At 48.4% G+C, this 18607-nt stretch overlaps 1 long non-coding RNA gene across 24 annotated transcripts in view; it reads right to left on the minus strand.

Moving 5' to 3' along the window:
• The window catches only part of LOC135314311 (uncharacterized), a 102903-nt gene that overhangs the window by 64723 nt on the left and 19573 nt on the right, over positions 1-18607 (minus strand). For 20 of the 24 annotated variants that reach the window (XR_010373795.1, XR_010373800.1, XR_010373788.1 and 17 more), the window contains 2 exons: positions 10624-10903; positions 5409-5518 (listed from right to left, as the gene is read on the minus strand). The exons of 1 other annotated variant lie outside the window; for it this stretch is intronic. This is a non-coding gene — a long non-coding RNA (uncharacterized LOC135314311). The remainder of the gene's footprint in view (positions 1-5408; positions 5519-10623; positions 10904-18607) is intronic. 3 more of the 24 variants (XR_010373806.1, XR_010373793.1, XR_010373807.1) reach the window with 2 other exon arrangements.

The following is an 18607-nucleotide window of genomic DNA, read 5'->3' on the forward strand; positions in this document are numbered from 1 at the left end:
CTGTGTCACCTCCTCCCATTCTACATGACAAGACCTGCTCTCCTGCCTTCATTCCCCTCTCCTGTTTTGCTAGCAGGCAAACACACCTTTGCTGCTCCTTCATGGGTAGTCTGCTTTTTAACTTCTCCCATGCTCAGGGCTGGTGGGGGTTGAGGAAAGCCAGACAAGTGGAAGAAGCAGTCTCTGGGCTGGGTATCTCACCCTAATGATGGCTAGTTGGGAGTGAGTCTTCTCCCCTGGATGAAAAATCTGTTTTTACTTAGTGAAAACATAACTAACTGTTCAATCTCATTAGAGCTGAAGTCACATCAAGCTCTCCTCCCAAACACTGCAATGAGCCACTGTCCTGGTCTCCAACGGTTCCTGCCCCTGTCACACACCGCCTGCTCAACTCCCCAGCAGGCTTCACCTGGCATTAACATCCCCTGGGATGTCCAAGGAGAAAGGGAGTGACAGGGCACTGCCGCCAAGAAAGTGTTTCCATCACCTGCAGCAGTGGTAAGGAGGTTACACCTGGATCAACCAGTCTCCTGTTAGCTCCACAATCCCGCTCTAGGGAATATCCTGCAAATATTCCAGAGGCAAAGAAACTCACCTCTGGTACACAGCTACTCCTAGGGCAATACCTGAGCTGAAAATCAATACAGACACAGGAACCATCAGTGCTGCTTGTCCCCACAATGGTCACTCTACAGCAGGGCCACAGGGAGGGTTAACATTAAATAGAGTACAAGAAGGGGCAGGGACTGGCTGGGGTGGTGGGGAAGGGGCTAAGCTCCTCTTCTGCTCTCCTACGAGCAGCCTAGGGCAGATCATCCAGTACCTATCCTGAGCACCATAACTGAGAACATCAGGTCCTTGCCAGGATATCAAAAGGGCAGTATAACGAACAGCATTAGAGAGTTTCACAACAGGATCAGATGTTTATGTGAATAAGAACAGCAGCCGCAGTGACACTAGCTCAAATGAAAATCATAACAGCTATTGATTCTCCTGCTTCAGGGTATAAGCTGCTTGCCAGCTGGGGTCAGGGTGAAATCTCCCCCCACAGGGTAGTATTGCACAATTATGGGCATTATGGGATTTTTATGCCTTCCTTTAAGGCAGCCAGCTTTGGCTTCTGGTGGAGACAGGATACTGGGCTGGAAGGAGTATCGGTCTGTTTAGCTCAAACAGTTTTATGTCCTAATACAAAATTAATGGTTCCTTTACTGAGATTCCACATGGCAAAGCTGCCTGCTCTATGCATTGCAACTGGCAGAGCAAAACTGGAGCTGAAAACTCGTTTTTTCCCAATGCTCCTCAAAGCAACACAGCCCTCAGACCCTTCCGGCCCAGGCCCACTGTCTCACCTACGCTGTGCTACAGTCACCCCATGTTCTCAGGGGATCAACTCGCTGATGCCAGACCCCAAGAGGCACTTCACGCTGCAGTCCTGAGCTCCTACGCTCAAGAGATCCCTCAGCCTCCTGCCTCCTATGCTAAGGGTACAAGATCCACGAATCTCTGCAGCAGCAGCTATAATGCAGGTGGGCTGCAGGTGCCTGTGTCCTTTAAACCAAGTCTTCTGACTGTACCACCTCTTCAGTGGCCTCTCTCACTGACAGAAGGGCTGAGAGCCAAACAGCTGTCTTAAAAACTGTATTTCAGGATACACATGGAGGTCCCTTCTACTTGTATGGAACAACACTTCACTCATCATTCAGATACCCAGACAGAGCCACTCATCTTCATTTGATGACACCTTTTATCTACAAACACCTAGATTAAGACTCATAACCAGCCCGTGAACTGGTCAGGATCTTTTTACCAAGCCATGGGCACACTTCCCTGGCTTACACCCAGCATGAGGCTGGGGACTGGAAGAACTGGTTGCTCTGATCATGACACTTACAGCAGGACTTTTCTGAAAAGTCACTACGCCCTCAGTGACTGAAGCAAGCAGTTCTGGTTGAGCTGATTACTTTGGTGTCTAAGTGGAAGCTGAGTTCTGCAATTGCAGTGCATGCAGTTGACTTGTGGCTTGCCCTAAGGGAGTCAAAGGTACTGCTACGAATCCTGACCCAGGAGTCCTGACTCAGGAGTTCTGTTTCTATGTCCGTCTTTGTGCTCCTGTATCTCTGCTGGGGCCAGCACAGTGCTGGAAATGGCAGGATTTGAACTGCTTTTGCAGAGGCATAAGGGGATCTTGCTGCTGCTGTGTGCTCAGGCACAAGCTGCCGGTCACGCAGGGACAGGGACAGCTATAAGCCCTCTTTAGCACTGACTGTACCACAGCTGGCCCTGCCTCCTGGACCCACAGCAAGGATAGGTTCTAGCAGCAGCTGTCTACACACAGTGGAGGTCCAGATGTTTGTTCCCTTTGGCTTTGTGTCCAGCTGTAAAACTGTAATGACTTCTACCTTCCTCATCTTCCTACTTCCCACCAGATCCTCTTGAACACCCCTCCATCCCACTGAAGGCCACCCCAGAGCTCCTCTGCTTCCTCCATGCCATTCCCAGCTGCCTCCCAGTCTCTGCACAGCAATGCCCACAGCCTTCCCCACATGCCCTGCCTGCCTGAGCTCACCAGCTGGCTGGGTGAGAACCAGACTGGCTGGCCAGCCACCGAACTTGCTGCTTGGGTTGAACAAACAGCTTTGGTGGTTGCATGTAGTCCTCAGTCTGTGGTCTGACACCGGACACCTCTACCCACTGGTCAGATTGGGCTGGAGTCAGTCAGAGTGCACAAGAACAACGGGAGGAGAGCTAGGACTGACAGGCATCTTCACCACATATGCTGAGTTGCCTTAAAGGATGGTGTAAACATCCCACAAAGCCTATAATTGTGCAACACTACCTTATGGGGGGAGCTTTTACCCTGCCCCAGCTGGCAAGCAGCTTATTTCACTGGGAAAAAGAGCTTAAAAATTAGGACCTGACTCTGAAGCAGTGAACTTCTCTTGGTAGTACTTAGACCCCAGTGGCAAACAGACCATGCAGAAAGATGAAGTAGAGAACCAGAGCCCCTAAGCCCAGGTTACACTAAACTGTGACACTAAACACTACTGCAGCCCCTGCTTTGCTTCCCTCTAATCACAGCACTGTGCTAAACTCTTCCTTCACCCCAGCGACTCTATCTGTCTAGAGGAACAATGTCCTTAGTCTTATAGGGATGTTGACCAAATCATAAAGAAGATGTAATGACATTGTCTCGTCTGACACACTGATCGATGCTTTTCATGCAAAATTATGCTTTCTGCGACTAATAAATATTGATCTTTTTTGTTCCTGTGTAGCACTGCAATAAAGAGTGACTTAAATATCTGCCAGTACTGAGCCTCCTCCATTGTTTTCCAGTCCCCAGCTCCCCTGAAGCACCCGTGTGCATTTCTTACTGCTTTTATGTCCATCTAAACCCATCTGACACTGATGCCAGAGCACCCTGCCCGATTCCAAGGAGGGCATGACACCCTGTGAACTTCCACCTCCCTTTGTTTTTCTGTCCTTTGAACAGTGCTTACATTACAGTGGTTCACAGGAAGAAGTAGAAATTAAATGGAGTTGGAAAGAGCGCTGAGGATGGGAATAGGGTCACATCCTGGGCACATTTAGGATAAACAGGAGAAACTAGGCCATGCGCAGAACGAACGGAAACATTTACAACTGCTTGGCAGGGGAATCGTGTAAACGCTAATGGGCATGGTCAGACTGGTTGAAATTCCTTAAAGCTATGGAGCTTGGTAGCAAGCGCCTGGTGACAAGCTTTGCTGGACATAAGGCATCCATTCAGCCATGCTGAAAAGCTGGGGTCTGTGTGGCCTCTCTCCTGCTCTATTTGCTCCTCTGCTGGAGAGGGGTCCAGCAGCACTCTGCATTTCACACCCACTTGGCTCCTTCACTCCCCTCAGTGCCATGCCAAGTGCAAAGCAGTGGTGGCTCCGGCCAGCTCCTGTATGCAGAAGGGATCACAGAGTGATGTGATGGTACCTCTTGGGTTGGGTTCCTGAGTTCCCAGGCTCTGGGGCCATTTTATCCAGGTCTCAACTCCATTGCCCCTCCTTCTTCCATCCCCCACATAGGAAGATGAGCGTTTCTGTGTCCCCCAGGAGCCCAGAGAAGGGAGCTGCACTGGAGAACATGAAGTGTGAACTCAGATACAGGACTGCAAATAGATTGATGATGACAGGCAGAGCCTGGGTTCAGTCACTCCCGTCTGGCAGACACGCAATGATTGAATTTCTTCGCTGCGCAGATTTTGGGAGTTGATTGCTTTCCTTTGCTGAAGGGACCAGATTCATACCCACTGTGAGCACAGGAGTTAAGTTGCAACAGAGAACCAGAAAGCAGGAAGGGCCAAAGGTCTCCAGCACTCTGTACAATCTCAGAAATTCCCATAGGTGCTTCACACATACGTATACACACCAACTGTAGCAGATGCTCCTGCTCACTGCTCCCCTTTCTACCATTGGTCTGCCATTACTTCCCTGTTCTGGGGGAGCTGCCATAATGCATCCTGCTCCTTTTCTTTCTGAAGACCTCTCAGTCAGGCAGGGACCTGCCCTGTCTTTGGTGACCAGTGTCAGTGTCCAAATGGTGTTCAGGACAACCCAAGACTTGGGATCACGCCCCACTCCTGATCCTTCCAGCACAAAACTTGCTTTCACCAGCAGTTTTAATGTGTCCTATTTCCCGCTTCTCCATGCAGGCAGCTGAGTGCTAAGAAGGCATTTAAGACAAAAAAACCTACAAATCAAAAAACACTGCCTCAGACTATGGAGCTTAAAATATGATTGCATCTCCCCCAGCCTGTGAATGGGTTCACTGAAGAACTCCCCCAGTCCTGAGACCCTCCCCTTCCCCACCGCCCCAGGAAAACTGGAGAGGCAACGGGCTGCTGTTCCAGCAGATTTGCAGGAGTGGGAGTTGAAGAATCAATGAAGCTCTGAAAGCCAGTGGGGAAAGTCATTCTGCACCTTCCTGACACCAGGAATAAATGATTCAGTGGGAAAGAAAAAAAAATGCAGCAACCCTCAAATGAGGCTGGAATTACCCGCTGGAGAGATATTTCATCTTGAGGAATTGTGTTTGCTGCAGCGTTCATCTCACTGAGCCACAGCAAGGCTTTAATATCCAGCAAAAGGTCAAACCTAAATGGGAATTGTTACAGCTTGCTGGAGCCCCCAATGCCAGCCTGCCTGCACACACAGAAGCTCCCAGCCCCTCACGCTGGGCAGGCTGGGAGTGAGAACCGAACCCACTTGCAAACACCCCGTGCACGTAACAGGTGCTCGCAGGCCTTCGAGTGGCTCTGCATTCATCAGCCGTTCCCACCCCTGCAAAGTATTATCACACCCAGTTTATTAACAATCATCTTCCCTCTTAATTAGACCGCACTTGCCATCTTGCAAACCCACTCCCAACTCTACCTTTGTAATCTCGTGTCACACCAAAGTCACAGGGCCTGGAGATGAAACCTGCAGGGCTCAGCTGCACAGGCACTGTTCCAGTCACAAGAGGTGCTCCCTCACTGATGCCCCTGTTGCACAAGGATTGGCAGAGTTAGCTCTCAGAAGCAAGGCAGAAAGCATCACTGGGACTGAGGCACACTCTGTGCCTGTGCTCTACCACCTGATAGCAGTATCATGCAACTGGGAGCACTGCTTTGACCCACAGGCGGTGTTTTTCAGTGCTGCTCTTCAGCCTCCCTTGGTCTCAGTTTGTGAACCTTTGCTCGCCCCCTCTGTGGTTCAAGAGATAGGGACCTTCTGGCACTGCAGCACTGCCTGCCTTGGGTAGCCAGGCAGCAGGGCCTCATTTGTGGAGGAGGGTGCCTGGATCCCCAGGAGCTTTGCCATCCTTTCACTTGCCTCCTCTCTACATCCATATGTAAAAAAGGATAATAAACACTAGGAGTGTGGCTTTACATCCTTCCCTTCAGGCCAGATCATACAGGGTACTCTGGCGTGGCCTCTCTCACTCCCACAACAGAAGGAGCAGTCAGTAGTGGGTTTGTGATACTGCCAAGCTCAGACAGCATCACAGAGCTACCAACTGGCCACTGCAAACTTAGCCACCCCCCCTTCCAAAAAAGGCAACCAAAAGATCACCTGAGCCTATCCAGCACCCAGGGAGGTAGAGGATGTGCCCAAGAGCATGAACACCTGTGTCAGGGCTTTATCATAAGGCCTGAGCCTTGCTGCTAAGACCACTCTGCTGCTTCAGGGGCCAAATCCAGCAGAGCAGGAATTTGTCTGCTAGATGGAATGGCAAGAACACAAAACACAGCAGAAGTCAGTCTCTACATCAAAGCCAAGGCCTGAAATGGAGTGGGCCTGAGCTGGACCATAGAAGACTATCTCCCTCCCTGAAGAGGTCCCAGACACAGTTCGGCCGACATCAAAACAAGAGAACACAGCCCAACAATATCCTGCACTCACTCTCTTTGGAAGAGAGACTGGGTACCAAAGGAACAGACCTGCCTGCTTGTGTGGCTCAAGCAGGGTGAATTTGGGGTGAATGCTGGGATCTCCCAGATGTTTCCACTCAAGGGATCTAACTGAGCAAGGCACCTGTTTATTGTAAAGGAAGATGGGAATTCAAGGCACTTGAGGGCTGCAGGGGGCAGCTGTCAGCTCCTCCTCATTTGGAAACATCAATGCTTGGAATATCTTTTCTGAGCAGAACCACAGAGACTTTCTGCCAGGTCCTGACCTGTGGCCCTGGCAGCCAGCTCTGCCCCTCGCTCCCGAGCTGCCCCTTCCCCTGCTCACCTCCTGTGCCACTAACACTGCCGGCTCTGAGGAACCCCAGCCCACTCAGACTTCTTACTTAAGGAAGATGTTTTTATGAGGATTGCATTGCACATTTGGGTTTGCTTGGGAGTATTTGAATCTCCAGCATGTACAAGTCCAGGGTGGTCCTCTGGGGCTGTGGGAGCAACTCCGCATGTCCATCTGCCTCATGAGCCCCAACTGCTTTGGTATTGCTGCTGTCTCCCTCTATGCACACATCTGCTCAGCCTCTCCTCAGTAATTTGTAGTCTTCCTTCCCTTGGGCTCAGCTCTGCCTTCTGGGAGTTTGGAACCCCTATCCCAGGCCATAGCAGAGTTCCAGGAATGAATTAGGCAGACAGGAGGTGGAGGGACGGTAGATGTTCCCAGAGGGCTTCCTGCCTCCTCTTCACCATTACAAAGGTGAGAGTCCAAGAGAAGAAAGGAATGAACTGAGCCCTTCCTGTAACATCCCCTGTCCTCCCAAGACGGTACAATGCAAGCCAGTGAGCTGAGCAGACGGGGATTTTCCCTAAAGCAGAGCTGAAAATCTGCTTGAGCTTTGGGGTTATAGCAAAACTGGTCCCAAGTTACAGGCAAACTCCAGACCCTGCAAAGAAACAGAAAGATTTGAGAACTAGCAACTCTCCCGACAGCCCTGTGCCTTCCACCTTCCATCTCAGTCATCCAGCATGACCTGAAGCCCTCCTGCTTTCCTGTTCAGGGCTATATTAAACCTAGCCAACACACCTCCATCCTGCCCAGCAATTCCAGCAGCCCTTTCATCCCTTCCTGATGAACAAGCTGCCATCCATGATGGGCAACACGCAGGTTTCTGTGCTGAACATCCACTGGGGAATCACCTGAAACTACCACTCTCATTTTCACTTGTGACTTAAGCCAGATTCCACTATGTACAGAAAGATTAAATTTTGCTAAGGTTAACATGAGATAATTTTTTGTTCAAATATTTACAGTTAAAGCTTGCCAGAAAGTCAACAGGATTCTGCTGGACAACACCCAACTATCCACATCCCCCAAAGGAAAACAGGGGGTTTATGTGGTATTTAAAACATCCAGAGACAACGAAAATTCAGCCCTCACGTTTGTTCCCAGGCCAGGCTGGGTCCATGCCACACATCCATGCCTCTGAAGGAAGCAGGAAGAATTTGTTGGCCTTTTCTTCCTAATAACAGTAAACATGTGGACATGGCCAGAGAGAGTCTCCAGCCCCTCACACGGCCACACTAACAGAGGAGGTGCAGACCATCTCTGAACTGCAACCAGCATTCACATGCTATGGAAGCCAATGCTGTTGAAAATGGGGTCAGATTCCTTCTCCCAGTATTTGGCTTTGTCAAGCTGTTTCTATCTTCTGGATGCAAGATTCCCCTGGCAACAAGCCAGAGATGTCACTTGGAGATCTTGTTCTTTCTATTCAGGATGTTTAAATTCAAAACTCAAACTTGTGGTTGGCGGGGAATGGGCAAACAAACAGCAGAATGATCTGCTGTCGGTTCCTGACAGCCCAGCATCGGGTAGCCAGCTGGCCTCCAGCAGTTATCCCTCCTGTCGGTGGGAAGCATTTGAGAGGTAGTGGCTTGAGGGCCCATCACAGATTTAAGCTGCTCAGGCTTAAGCACAACAACAGAAAATAAAAAAAACAACGCACCATTAAGTGTACTGTAACATTTGGGGTTTGTTCACTCCTCTGTAGGTTCTGCTGACCATCCCTGGGTGCTTCCTGAAAGTTTCACTCTCCTATGCTCTCCCATTTTGGTACCTGCCTCTCCCAGCTACATTGCAAAAGCAATGTTTCACTAGCAGAAGGAAGACTGAACTCACCCACAGCTGCAACAAACACTTAGGGCCTTGAAGAACATCCCCCATTCACCCAAAAGCTCCTGACTGCTTCTAAATATTACTGTTTGCTGCTCCCCCCACCTCTAGACCCTCTTTTTGGTATGTCAGCCTCTATTTCAAGCTCCCCTCATCCACTCCCGTGACTGTTCATGTCTTTAGTGTGTGTTCTGAGGTTTATGGTTATCTCCCAGATAAAGTACAGCTCAAGTTTGGCAAAGCTTCTGTGGCAGATACAGAAGCTCAGGTAGGAATTGCCTTCTCCCTTCTCTGCTCCTTTACAAAGGTCAAGGGGTGGGGGAGGGAAGCTGACCTCCTACCACTAAGCACAGGCTGAATCCCAGTGTGAGAAGCTCTGAAGGCAGAACTGACATCTTCAGATGTTACTCCCAGAGGATGAAGGCTGAGTTGATTTAATAGTTCCCTTTCCCTGGGTGGACAATCAGCTTCCTGAGACTTCTCAAATAGGCAGTGCTTTTCTGAAATGAAGCTCCTATCTTTGAATATTTCTCATCTACCTCCCAGTGCCCTGGGCACTGTGTAAGCATGCTTTCTGTTCATATACACTGTTCTCTCATGCAACCGTGTCCTGCAAAGGGCTCAGCAGCAGCTGCATCCCATGCCAGCTTTCCTCTCTGCTAGATGCAGAAACATTTCCATGCAGCCACCATGTGTGCATGTGACCCCGGTGTGATCCCCCAAATCCACCAGGCTCACAGAGAATACAGGAGTGTACACAACTCCTTCCTCTCGGTCATCACCATCTTCCCCTCCAACAATGCAAGCTGCAGACCTACAGCCAGCAGGTCAGCCTTTCCCCTGTGCTGCTGAATAAGGAAACGCTGAGGTGGGAATGCAGACAATATCCTAAACAAATCTGCTGTTTACAAAGTCCCCTGTAAACTATTTACATTGCTGGGGAGAAACCATGGAGGAACAGCAGCTGGAGCATGTTCTTCCCAGTGCTCCTGTGGGAGTGGAGATGACACACGCCTGGAAAGCATGCAAACGTATGAGAGAAAAGAAAAGGCGGCAAAATTCCAGCACCACCCACTCCCCCGGCCTGCCAGGACCTCTGGCTACCTCAGCACTGCCTCCCTGAGCACATTCCAAGGGAGGTGGCATGTCCCTAGGGTGGAAAGCAGCATAGCCATGTCAGCTGCACCAGGGACAGCCAATCTCAGGCTCCAGAGCAGTGCCTGGCATGGTGAGGCTGCCCAGGGTCTGCTGGGTTTGCTGACTCCCTGCTGCTAGAGGAAGCAGAGCTGAAGGAGCCAGTCCTGAACCTCCCCTGGAGCCCCTTGGCTCTCTGATGCATGTGAAGTGTCTTGTGACTCTCATCCCATGAAGATGCAGTGTGTGGTTCACAGAGGCCAGCCTTGTGCTATATTATATACATGTATTAAAAGTGGTTAAAAATGGGGCCGCAGAAATATCAGCAATAACATTTTGAAGTCCTGGCATAAAATAAAAGCCTCAGTGTGCCTCTAATCTGCCCTGCTTCCTGTCCGCGGAAACCTCTTTGAAGTGCCTGTGCATATAGCAATGCGTCAGTACAGTGTTGCGAGCTCAGCTGAAACACCCACGACCCCAGCTACTGCAACCCCCAGGACAACTGTGGGCTGCTGCTATGGCGTGACTGCCCAAGACAGTCTCGGGGCTGAATGCAGGGCACGAAAGACTTTCGTGGAAGAAACAGAGCAGTTAAAAGTAAAACACACCCTTTACCAGCCCCTTTAACGCTCACAGCCTCACTCACAGTAGAAGGGGTTCATTATGTTAGTTGAATGGCTGAGAAGGACACGAGAAAATAAGGCCTTCACTCAAGAAAGGTAGTAAGTGCTCTGAGCCCAGAAAGGGCATCAGAGAGGGGTACATGGGCATAGGCAGCCAGCGGAACAGCAAGGACAGTGAAAACATACTCCCCACACACAATATGGCAACCCTGACCCAGCAGTTGAAAAGGAATACAGGTACGATGACTAAAAAAAAAAAAAGCAGGCAAACTCACCCATTTGGTGGTGAAGGGCAGGCAGAGAAAGGCAAGGAAACGACATTGCTCCATCAGCAGCGGGGAAATGATGTTCATCCATGCTTACTCTCAACCATATCACCAGAAGGAGTCCACTCTCAGAGCCAGTCCTGCCCTCACTCTCCATCCAGTTGGGCTTCCAGGGCCCAGTTGTGTCCCTTTCCTGACAAGGAAGAGGATGGAGGGGTCTCCCAACAGAGCTAAACATCTCAGCCAGCAGGAACATCACAGGAATTTGGAGGACCTCTCAAAGACTGAACTAAAAGAAAAAAAACAGGAGGAAAAAACCCCAAACATTCTTAGGCCAACCCATTACAAAAGACTGTCAGGTTCCTTTGCTGAACCAAAAAAACCCAAATCTAAAAACATTTTTCAGAGCCAACGGCACACTCTGGCCAGCCCAAAAGAAAATGTGTTTGGTTTTGGTTTCAGAAGCTTTTGTGCATTTAAAAAAATGCCAGGCAGCTAAATTTCTGAACAAAATAGCTTTTCAAAATGCAAACTTGAGAAATTTAAAAAAAAAAAAGGTCAGAAAGAACTGAAGATCTAATCCCACACGAGCACTGGGTGGTTTTCCCTTGCTGAAATGACCTGCTGAATTTGACCAGTTCTGCAAACAGTTTTGCTTGACTCCATATACGTGGCTCAGTTCCAATGACAGAGCACCTTCAGATTCAAGTACTTTCAGAGGAGCATCAACCCGTAGGGATACCCCAGTGCTCCCTAAGCCTCAAGAAACCCGCTGTGGAGGCAGGGAGACAGTTTGAAATTCATGATCGCACCTTTCAGCTTTCTTTTGGTGACTCAGTGTGCACCAGTGCCCAGCTGTGTCTCTCCTAGTAGTGCCTTCTCACCTCCGCACCTGTTATTTCACTGCGAGATGGGTAGTAAAGCCATTGAGGCTTCTGGTTTTGAGCGTTCATGCTATGATTTATCATGAGCCTTTAGAAAGTGGAAAGTGAAGTAATTCTCCTTTCCAAAAACCATTTATGCTCTCTCCTTGTACCTATATGGGCTTGTTATGTTAAGGCTGCTCATAAAACCTGCTTGGACCAGCCCGACACTTAACCTTGGTTTCTGAAACGATGCTGAGCATAGTTTGTCTTTGTCTGTGCTCGGAGCAAGGCTGTGTGAACACCAGTTCTGCACCTCTTACTGCTGACAACCATTGTCCAACATGAGTCTTTTCCTTGGTATGCAGCAGGGCTCCAATGGATGTAAAACAACAGCACTGACCACTCATGCTTGTTTGCAAAGGCTTTCTAAAAGGAACTCCAGATGCTAGCCCAAACATCTCCTGCATTTTCCACTTCAGTTTTAATTGTTGGTACTGCAGATCACCTTTTCATACAATGAGCTGCCAGTCTTGCCCTAGAATTGGCTGCCTTTCAGAGAGCAGGCAGGGGAAAGATGTTCCTTTATGCAACGTCTCCAGTGCAATCATCTTGCCCAAAAGATCTCACAGGCAAAGGCAGAGAGACAGTAGAGCAAATTCATCTAGCACAAACACACTTATGACTGATGCAACAAGCTGATCAGAAACCATGTGTGTCCTGTTAATGGCAAAGGTCTCTCTTAAATCGGTTAAGCATCTCTTTCCTTCCTGTTCCCAGGGTTTTTATTACTATGAACCATTAAAACACTGCCAAGATGGCCATGAATTAAAACACAAATTTTCTCAGTGTGAAGCTCCAGTCCCATATGTTTGGCAATGCCCCAAAATCATCCACTGTAACGCTTTCGCAGACCTCTACCTAGACCAGCCCTATACTCTCAGCCTCCTCTTGCACCTTTGGGGTGCATTCCCATCTCTGTCTATCAAGAGGGGACCAGCACTGAAATGCCTTCTCAAGACGAGCATGATATTCCACACCAGGATGTCCCACAAAAATGCAGGATATGGTCTGTCCTGCTGAGAGCTATAGGGATGCTGCCCTGTGGGAAAGGGCTTCTAAGCACAGCTGAGAGTTAGCAGTGGCGTAGATCGCTGCCTGTTTATTTGGGTGGGGGTCAGTGCCCTCTGCAGCGTGCCCACGGTCAGGGAGGAGTAGGAGCCTTCCCTGCACCCCCTGCATCTCCTCACCGAGCAGTGTGTCTAGACAATCCTCCCCGCTGGGGATGATCCAGACGGGGCCACCGAGGGCCCTTCCATGCATGAAGTATTCAGGAATTCCTCTTGCAATTAATTCTCCGTCATTCCCAAAATAGCATTCCTGTGCAGAGGAGCTTAGAAAGCAGAGTGCTGCAGATCAGCAATTAAGGGGCAAAGACAGACTACAAAGGGAGGTATTGCAGGTCACACCTGCGCTGCATCAGAGCTGCTCTGGGAGAAAGCCCTTACCAAGCTCCGGAGGGAATGGCATCTCCTAAGTCAAACCCAAGTAATAAGATGGTCTTATAGGGGGAAAGATTAATCATTATTGGCAGCCAAGAATGTGCAAGTCTAACAAAAGCCAAAGGGTTTTTTTTTATTACAGTCCAACTGCAGCTGGGAAGGCAACGTTAGCTAAGAATCATTAAACCTACTGCAAGAATAAATTTTCTTTGAACCAAACCATAAAATGGGAGTAAAATCCTCTTAAGCCAGCAACAGCTCCTAATGGAACAGACATTATTATTTTTTTGCAAACCATAATAAAATTAATAAAATTCTTTTAGATTATTAAGTGAATAGATTAGACTCAAAATGGAAAATATTTACTCAAGCAAAACCTGCTTAATTTAATACCTGCCTCAATTAATTTTTAAGTTTGGGATTATAATTGGGCAGAATAATGACATTTTCTGCTTGTACAAATAGGGATTTGTGAACCCTATTTGTGCAGAATTCAGGCAGGAGAAGCAGTATCTAGGAAAACCTTACCTTGCTAACCCCCAGGTAATACCAGTGCTGCTGCATGTGCCAGTAATTAGTTTGGCAGCTTATGCAAGCCTGGAAGATAGAAGGTGAAGCCAAGGTCCCTCCTCACAGCTGGTTCTTAAATTTCCTGAAATGTCTGACCAGGAGGTCACTAATGATTTATAAAATATGAAAAATACTACCAAAAGATGGACATCATTTCCTTCATGAAGGTGGAGGCAGAACACTGAGTTAAGACCAAGATGAACTTGCGTTTCATTTCTTCAGCATGCAGGGGATATCTGCTGGCAGGGTGGGCTTTGATCCATCTGCCAGACCTGGGATGGATGAAGAGAGTTCAACAGCTCCCTGCAAAGGTCTGTGAGTTTGCTCCAGAATAAAGACCTCAGCTGGATGCCTTGGTTCTACTGTTGAAGCGTGGGTAATCACTCCTTTTACACACCAACATGACTGGCTGGAGCTCTCAGTCTATCTAGCTACTGCTCTTAGGGCAAGCTTGGTGTACTCCTCCCTCAGTGCTTTTCCCTCTCTGCCAGAGAGCAGGAGAGGTGGGAAGGTTGTGGAACACCGAGCTCCAACATTCACACTGGCTCTGTATACCCAGGTGGAAAAATAAACCTGAATGATCATTTCTCTGGGGCAGGCAATGCAAGGAGAGAGCTGCATCCTGAGGTCAGTTTTTTGCACAACCAGACACCTTCTCCTCTAGGCCCTCCGCTCCTGAGAAGTGCATCATCTTCTACTTTTAATCTACAAGCTGTTACTTCTCTTAGACCCAATTCCCAATACCTCATGGCACTTCTGCCTGCCAGGAGCTTAGCAGGGTATGCTGTGGTCACACACTAAAGCAAATCTTAAAGTCACATGACACACTTCATAAAGCAAATTTTGTATATTCTGAGAGAAAACGCTTCAAAGTGCAAGCACGTAAGCACACCTGTCCTTCACAAAGCTTACACCTTCTGCAGGTCAGGGTACACTGAACTTCTTGGTACAATACTTTGGACAATCTGTCTTCCTCATCCCTCAGTCCTTGGCTGCTCTCCCTTCCCTCTCTCCAGAGCATATGCTTAGGTGCTCAGACCTTCCAAGCCTCTAAAGTTACCTGACACAGATGCGCCCCTGCACAGTGAAGTTGAGCCCACTGAAAAAAGTCTGTCTCTATGGAAGTCATCCCCTGCCCAAGGGCTGGAAATCACTGCTGTTGCACTGCCTTCCTCCTTGCTTATCTTTTTTTCTAAAAAACCCTCCTCAAGGCTGACCTAGTATCTACAAACATATTGAAATGCTCAGTAACCACTAGCCACAACCACTCACTAACCACATCACTCGCACGATGCATGGTTTTCCTATAGATGAGGATTCCTGCAGCAGTTCCACACCCCACTGGCATTACTCACCACCAGGGTCTGCCCTGGGAAGAACATGCCCGTTGGCTTGCAGCTGGCAGCCAACTCTGATATCCTGCTCCTGTTCCCTCTGGTGTCAGAAGAACACACTGCATAATAAGCAGGAGGAAAAGCATTTGATTAAAGAGATTCCTGCCTGGAAGCAATTCTTATCCTGGCTTGACCAGCTCAAACTCAGCCCTGAGAGCAAACACATCAGTGTATGTATAAAGTCTTTTCAGGAGGAAGATGAGAAAGCATACAGGTTTCATTTGACATGGACCTTGCTGGTATGTCAGAGCTATGTTGCTTGTGCTTTCAAGAGAGGAACCCTGGTAAGAAGCGCTGGTGAGCGCAGCAGGCTCTTGCAGGTTCTCCACCTGAGTTATTGGTGCACGTCTGGTTTTATGTTGTGCAGAAGGGTCAGTGGGGATAAAAGTGAGAGAGAGAAGTGGATTCAATATTGAAATCTTCCTTATTTTAAAGTGAAAATGTGGAAGGTCAGATGACAGTGACAGAGAAGGTGAGGAGTACTTTAGACCCAACTAGCACTTAAATCTAGGTAAGAAATAGGAAGTCTGTGGCAACCAGAGAATCACAAAGTCTGTCAGAAATAGCCATTAATCATGAGTCAGGAGCAAGTAAAGTCTGGAGATTGTCAAGAAACAATATGTCACTAGGATTATGGGCAAACCTTACAAGGTAGCTGTAATTCTGAAGGCCTGAGGAGTCAAATTGTGATCAAAGAGCCATGCAGGCACATGAGAAAACAGCATGGAAACCAGAATCCTTCTCCTAAAGGCAAACAGAGGTGAATTACAGTACAACAGATCCTTCCCAAATCGCCCCCGAGGTCCCAAAAGCAATTGACGGAGGACTGTGCATGGGATGCTGCTTGACAAGCCTGCAAAATTGTCTGTGGGAAATGAACAAGTGGGGTAATTTTATTGTCACGTACCACAGGGGGGTGTAAGTAAAAATCACAGCATGAAAAAATGACAGTGTATCTGTCTTAGGTCATTTACATGCCCAGATAATCTGTGGGAGGAGAGCCAAAGTTGCTACCTTTGACAGAGGCAACAGAACAGCAACATGCCTGGGAAATGGAAGCTTACACAGAAAATTTGCAAGCCCTAAAACCAATCTTGTGTTCAGTGCTCCCAGAAACCAAAATGACCAGACTTAATAATTTAGGCTTCCAAATGATTACGCTTTCCTCCCTCGTTATAGGCTGTATAATGGTCTCATCTTGCTGAATACGCTGCAAGAATGCCATGGAGGGACAGTCCCATGCTCAGAAGTGTATATACATCCCAAGGACACACTTAGAGGCCACAAAGACAAGGTATGCAGGCAAAGGAGCACTAATAGGCATGAAGGCAGGTGCTGGGTAGCAACTGCAGGTATCAAGTACGTTGCTGTCGGTAGGCAGTGTAGCGTACTAGTTTTTAGTGGAAGAAGGAGAAAATGCTTTGTTAGTGTTTACAGGTTACTCCTCTGCTGCAGACGGAGTAACCTGGGAGAAACATGCAGTGGCATGTTGGAACTGGCATGGCTGGCAGACAGGCAGGACTTGGTATCTCTGCAGTAGAAAATTTTTATGAGATAGTTAGGTGGAGCAGGGCCAGAATAGGCCATCTGCAGAAGGCACATGTGCTTTACAGCTCACAAGATGGAGATGATTACAGGATCAGTGAGACACACTCTGCAGGACCCTTTAACATTGCACTGTCAGAGGTCTCCAGTGAAAATCCCGATGATAAGGCTGTGTGGTACTCTGCACAGAACTGCTAAGTGTAGCAGAAATCTGATTGCTCAGAAAACCTGGGCATCCATCCCAAAGGGATTTCAGCTGGGTAGACAGGGAGGAGGAGTTGGATCTTAGAGATATTCTTTAGGAAGAACCAGCTAGTTTTCAGCAGGGCCCAGATATGGGCATTTAGAGACAGGTCAAGTCAAAGAGGACCAAGGGGTTGAGCACATGGTGAGAAAGAGATATCAGGAAACGTAGCAGGGAAGAGCAAGCACAAGAAGATTTAAAACTCCACTTTGATTGTGTTGAGCTGAAGCCAGTAGGTGGGTGTACGCAAAGTGCTGTCAGAAAGACAGACTGCAAATTAATTTGGACAGCACAGGACAGGCTAGGAGGAAAGCGATCACTCTGAGTCATCAGCAGGAGATTATATATGCAGAATTTGTAAATAAGGTCACCCAGAGAGGGAATGTACAGGAGGAAAAGAGGAGGGCTGGGCAAGTGGCCAAGGATGGAGCAGGCGAAGTAGCCGGCAGTACTTGAAGATTGTCAAGCAGGACAGGCACAGCCTTAGAGACATCGCTGCAGGAGTAACCCTGTCCTACTCTGTGAGCAGAGAGGAATACACATACCTCCATCAGCTGATCTGTTTCTTGGGGGCAAATGCGTCATACCAGCTACTGATAAGTAACCTAGAAAGGGCTCAGGAAGCTGCTGGGCCCCAGTTCTCCAAGGATGAATTTTTGCCTCTGTTCCCCTGGAGCCACCTGCAAGTGCAGGCCCAGACCTGGCTCTTGCAGCTGCCGAGACCTCATCTGGAGAGCAGGGCTTCCCCATGGAGAGGAGACACCTTCCAGTGGTTAGGTCCCGTATTCTCATTTGAGATTTTGGCAGCTATATAGCAAGAAGGGGCAGTGAAGCCCCAGAAGAGACAGTTACAAGGTCACCATGAGAGCCAAAAGAGAGGGCAAAATGCCTTGTCAGTAGCCATAGATTGGAAAAGAAAACGACACAGCTGTAGCTGGCAGGGCATTGTGCCGGGAAACAGAGCCTACCCAGCATTATTCAGCTGCTACCCAGGCGCTGGAAGAGACAGAGCTCATCTTTGTGATGTGCCGGGGCAGGAGCAGTGGGATCCTGAAAGTCACAACTGACCCTAGATTACACAGCCAGCTGGCCAGGTGCTGAGTTCTGAAATCACCCATTTACTTGAGAGGGCTGGCTGGAAAGCACACAGAGAATGTCCAGGTTAACTTGTCACTGGCAATGGCCTCTCATTTGTCAGGAAGGGATTAATGTAATTTACAGAGGGATGTGGGGTTTTTGCAGGTGTTAGGCAGTTGTCCTGAGAGCTCAAGACAACAAAGAGATTCTGAAAAAAAGAAGATCCACTTCTAGCCACAGAGAGGCTCTTAGCAAGTCCAGCAAGCCGCAGGCAGAGTGAGAGGAATAGGGGGCTGCAACAGACCAGTGGGACAACCATCGCAAGAACAAAAGGGCTGTATTAAAAGGGCTTATTCTGGCACTTAAATCAGGTTTAAGCAACTTTGCTGCTGTCTAATCTGAGGATAATAATGTAATGAGTCAGATGTCTTACAATCTGGAAATGCCTGGCCAAGTCAATGGAGAAGAGCAGGCGAGAAACTCAACCCTTAAGTAAGTGGTCCAGACGTTATTCTGTTACAGTCTGCATGTGCATGACAAAGGCAAACTGCTTTTAGGTTTAAGGAACACAAACCCTGATGAAAGCAAGATATTATATGACCCTGATTCATAAATGAACCACACCAGAAAGTGATTGTCTCTGTCCCAGCCTTGCAAGCCAGTAAATGTAAACTTCTCAGAAAACATCCCTCACTGACTGACAGGTACTCTGTGGTGGCATGACGGGGTGAGCTGCGCTAACATATCTTTCTGGTACAAACCCCATAAGCAAAATTAAGTGAGATGGTTCCAGACGGG

The sequence above is a fragment of the Phalacrocorax carbo genome, chromosome 7, assembly GCF_963921805.1.
Source record: "Phalacrocorax carbo chromosome 7, bPhaCar2.1, whole genome shotgun sequence".
Taxonomy (NCBI): Eukaryota; Metazoa; Chordata; class Aves; order Suliformes; family Phalacrocoracidae; genus Phalacrocorax; species Phalacrocorax carbo.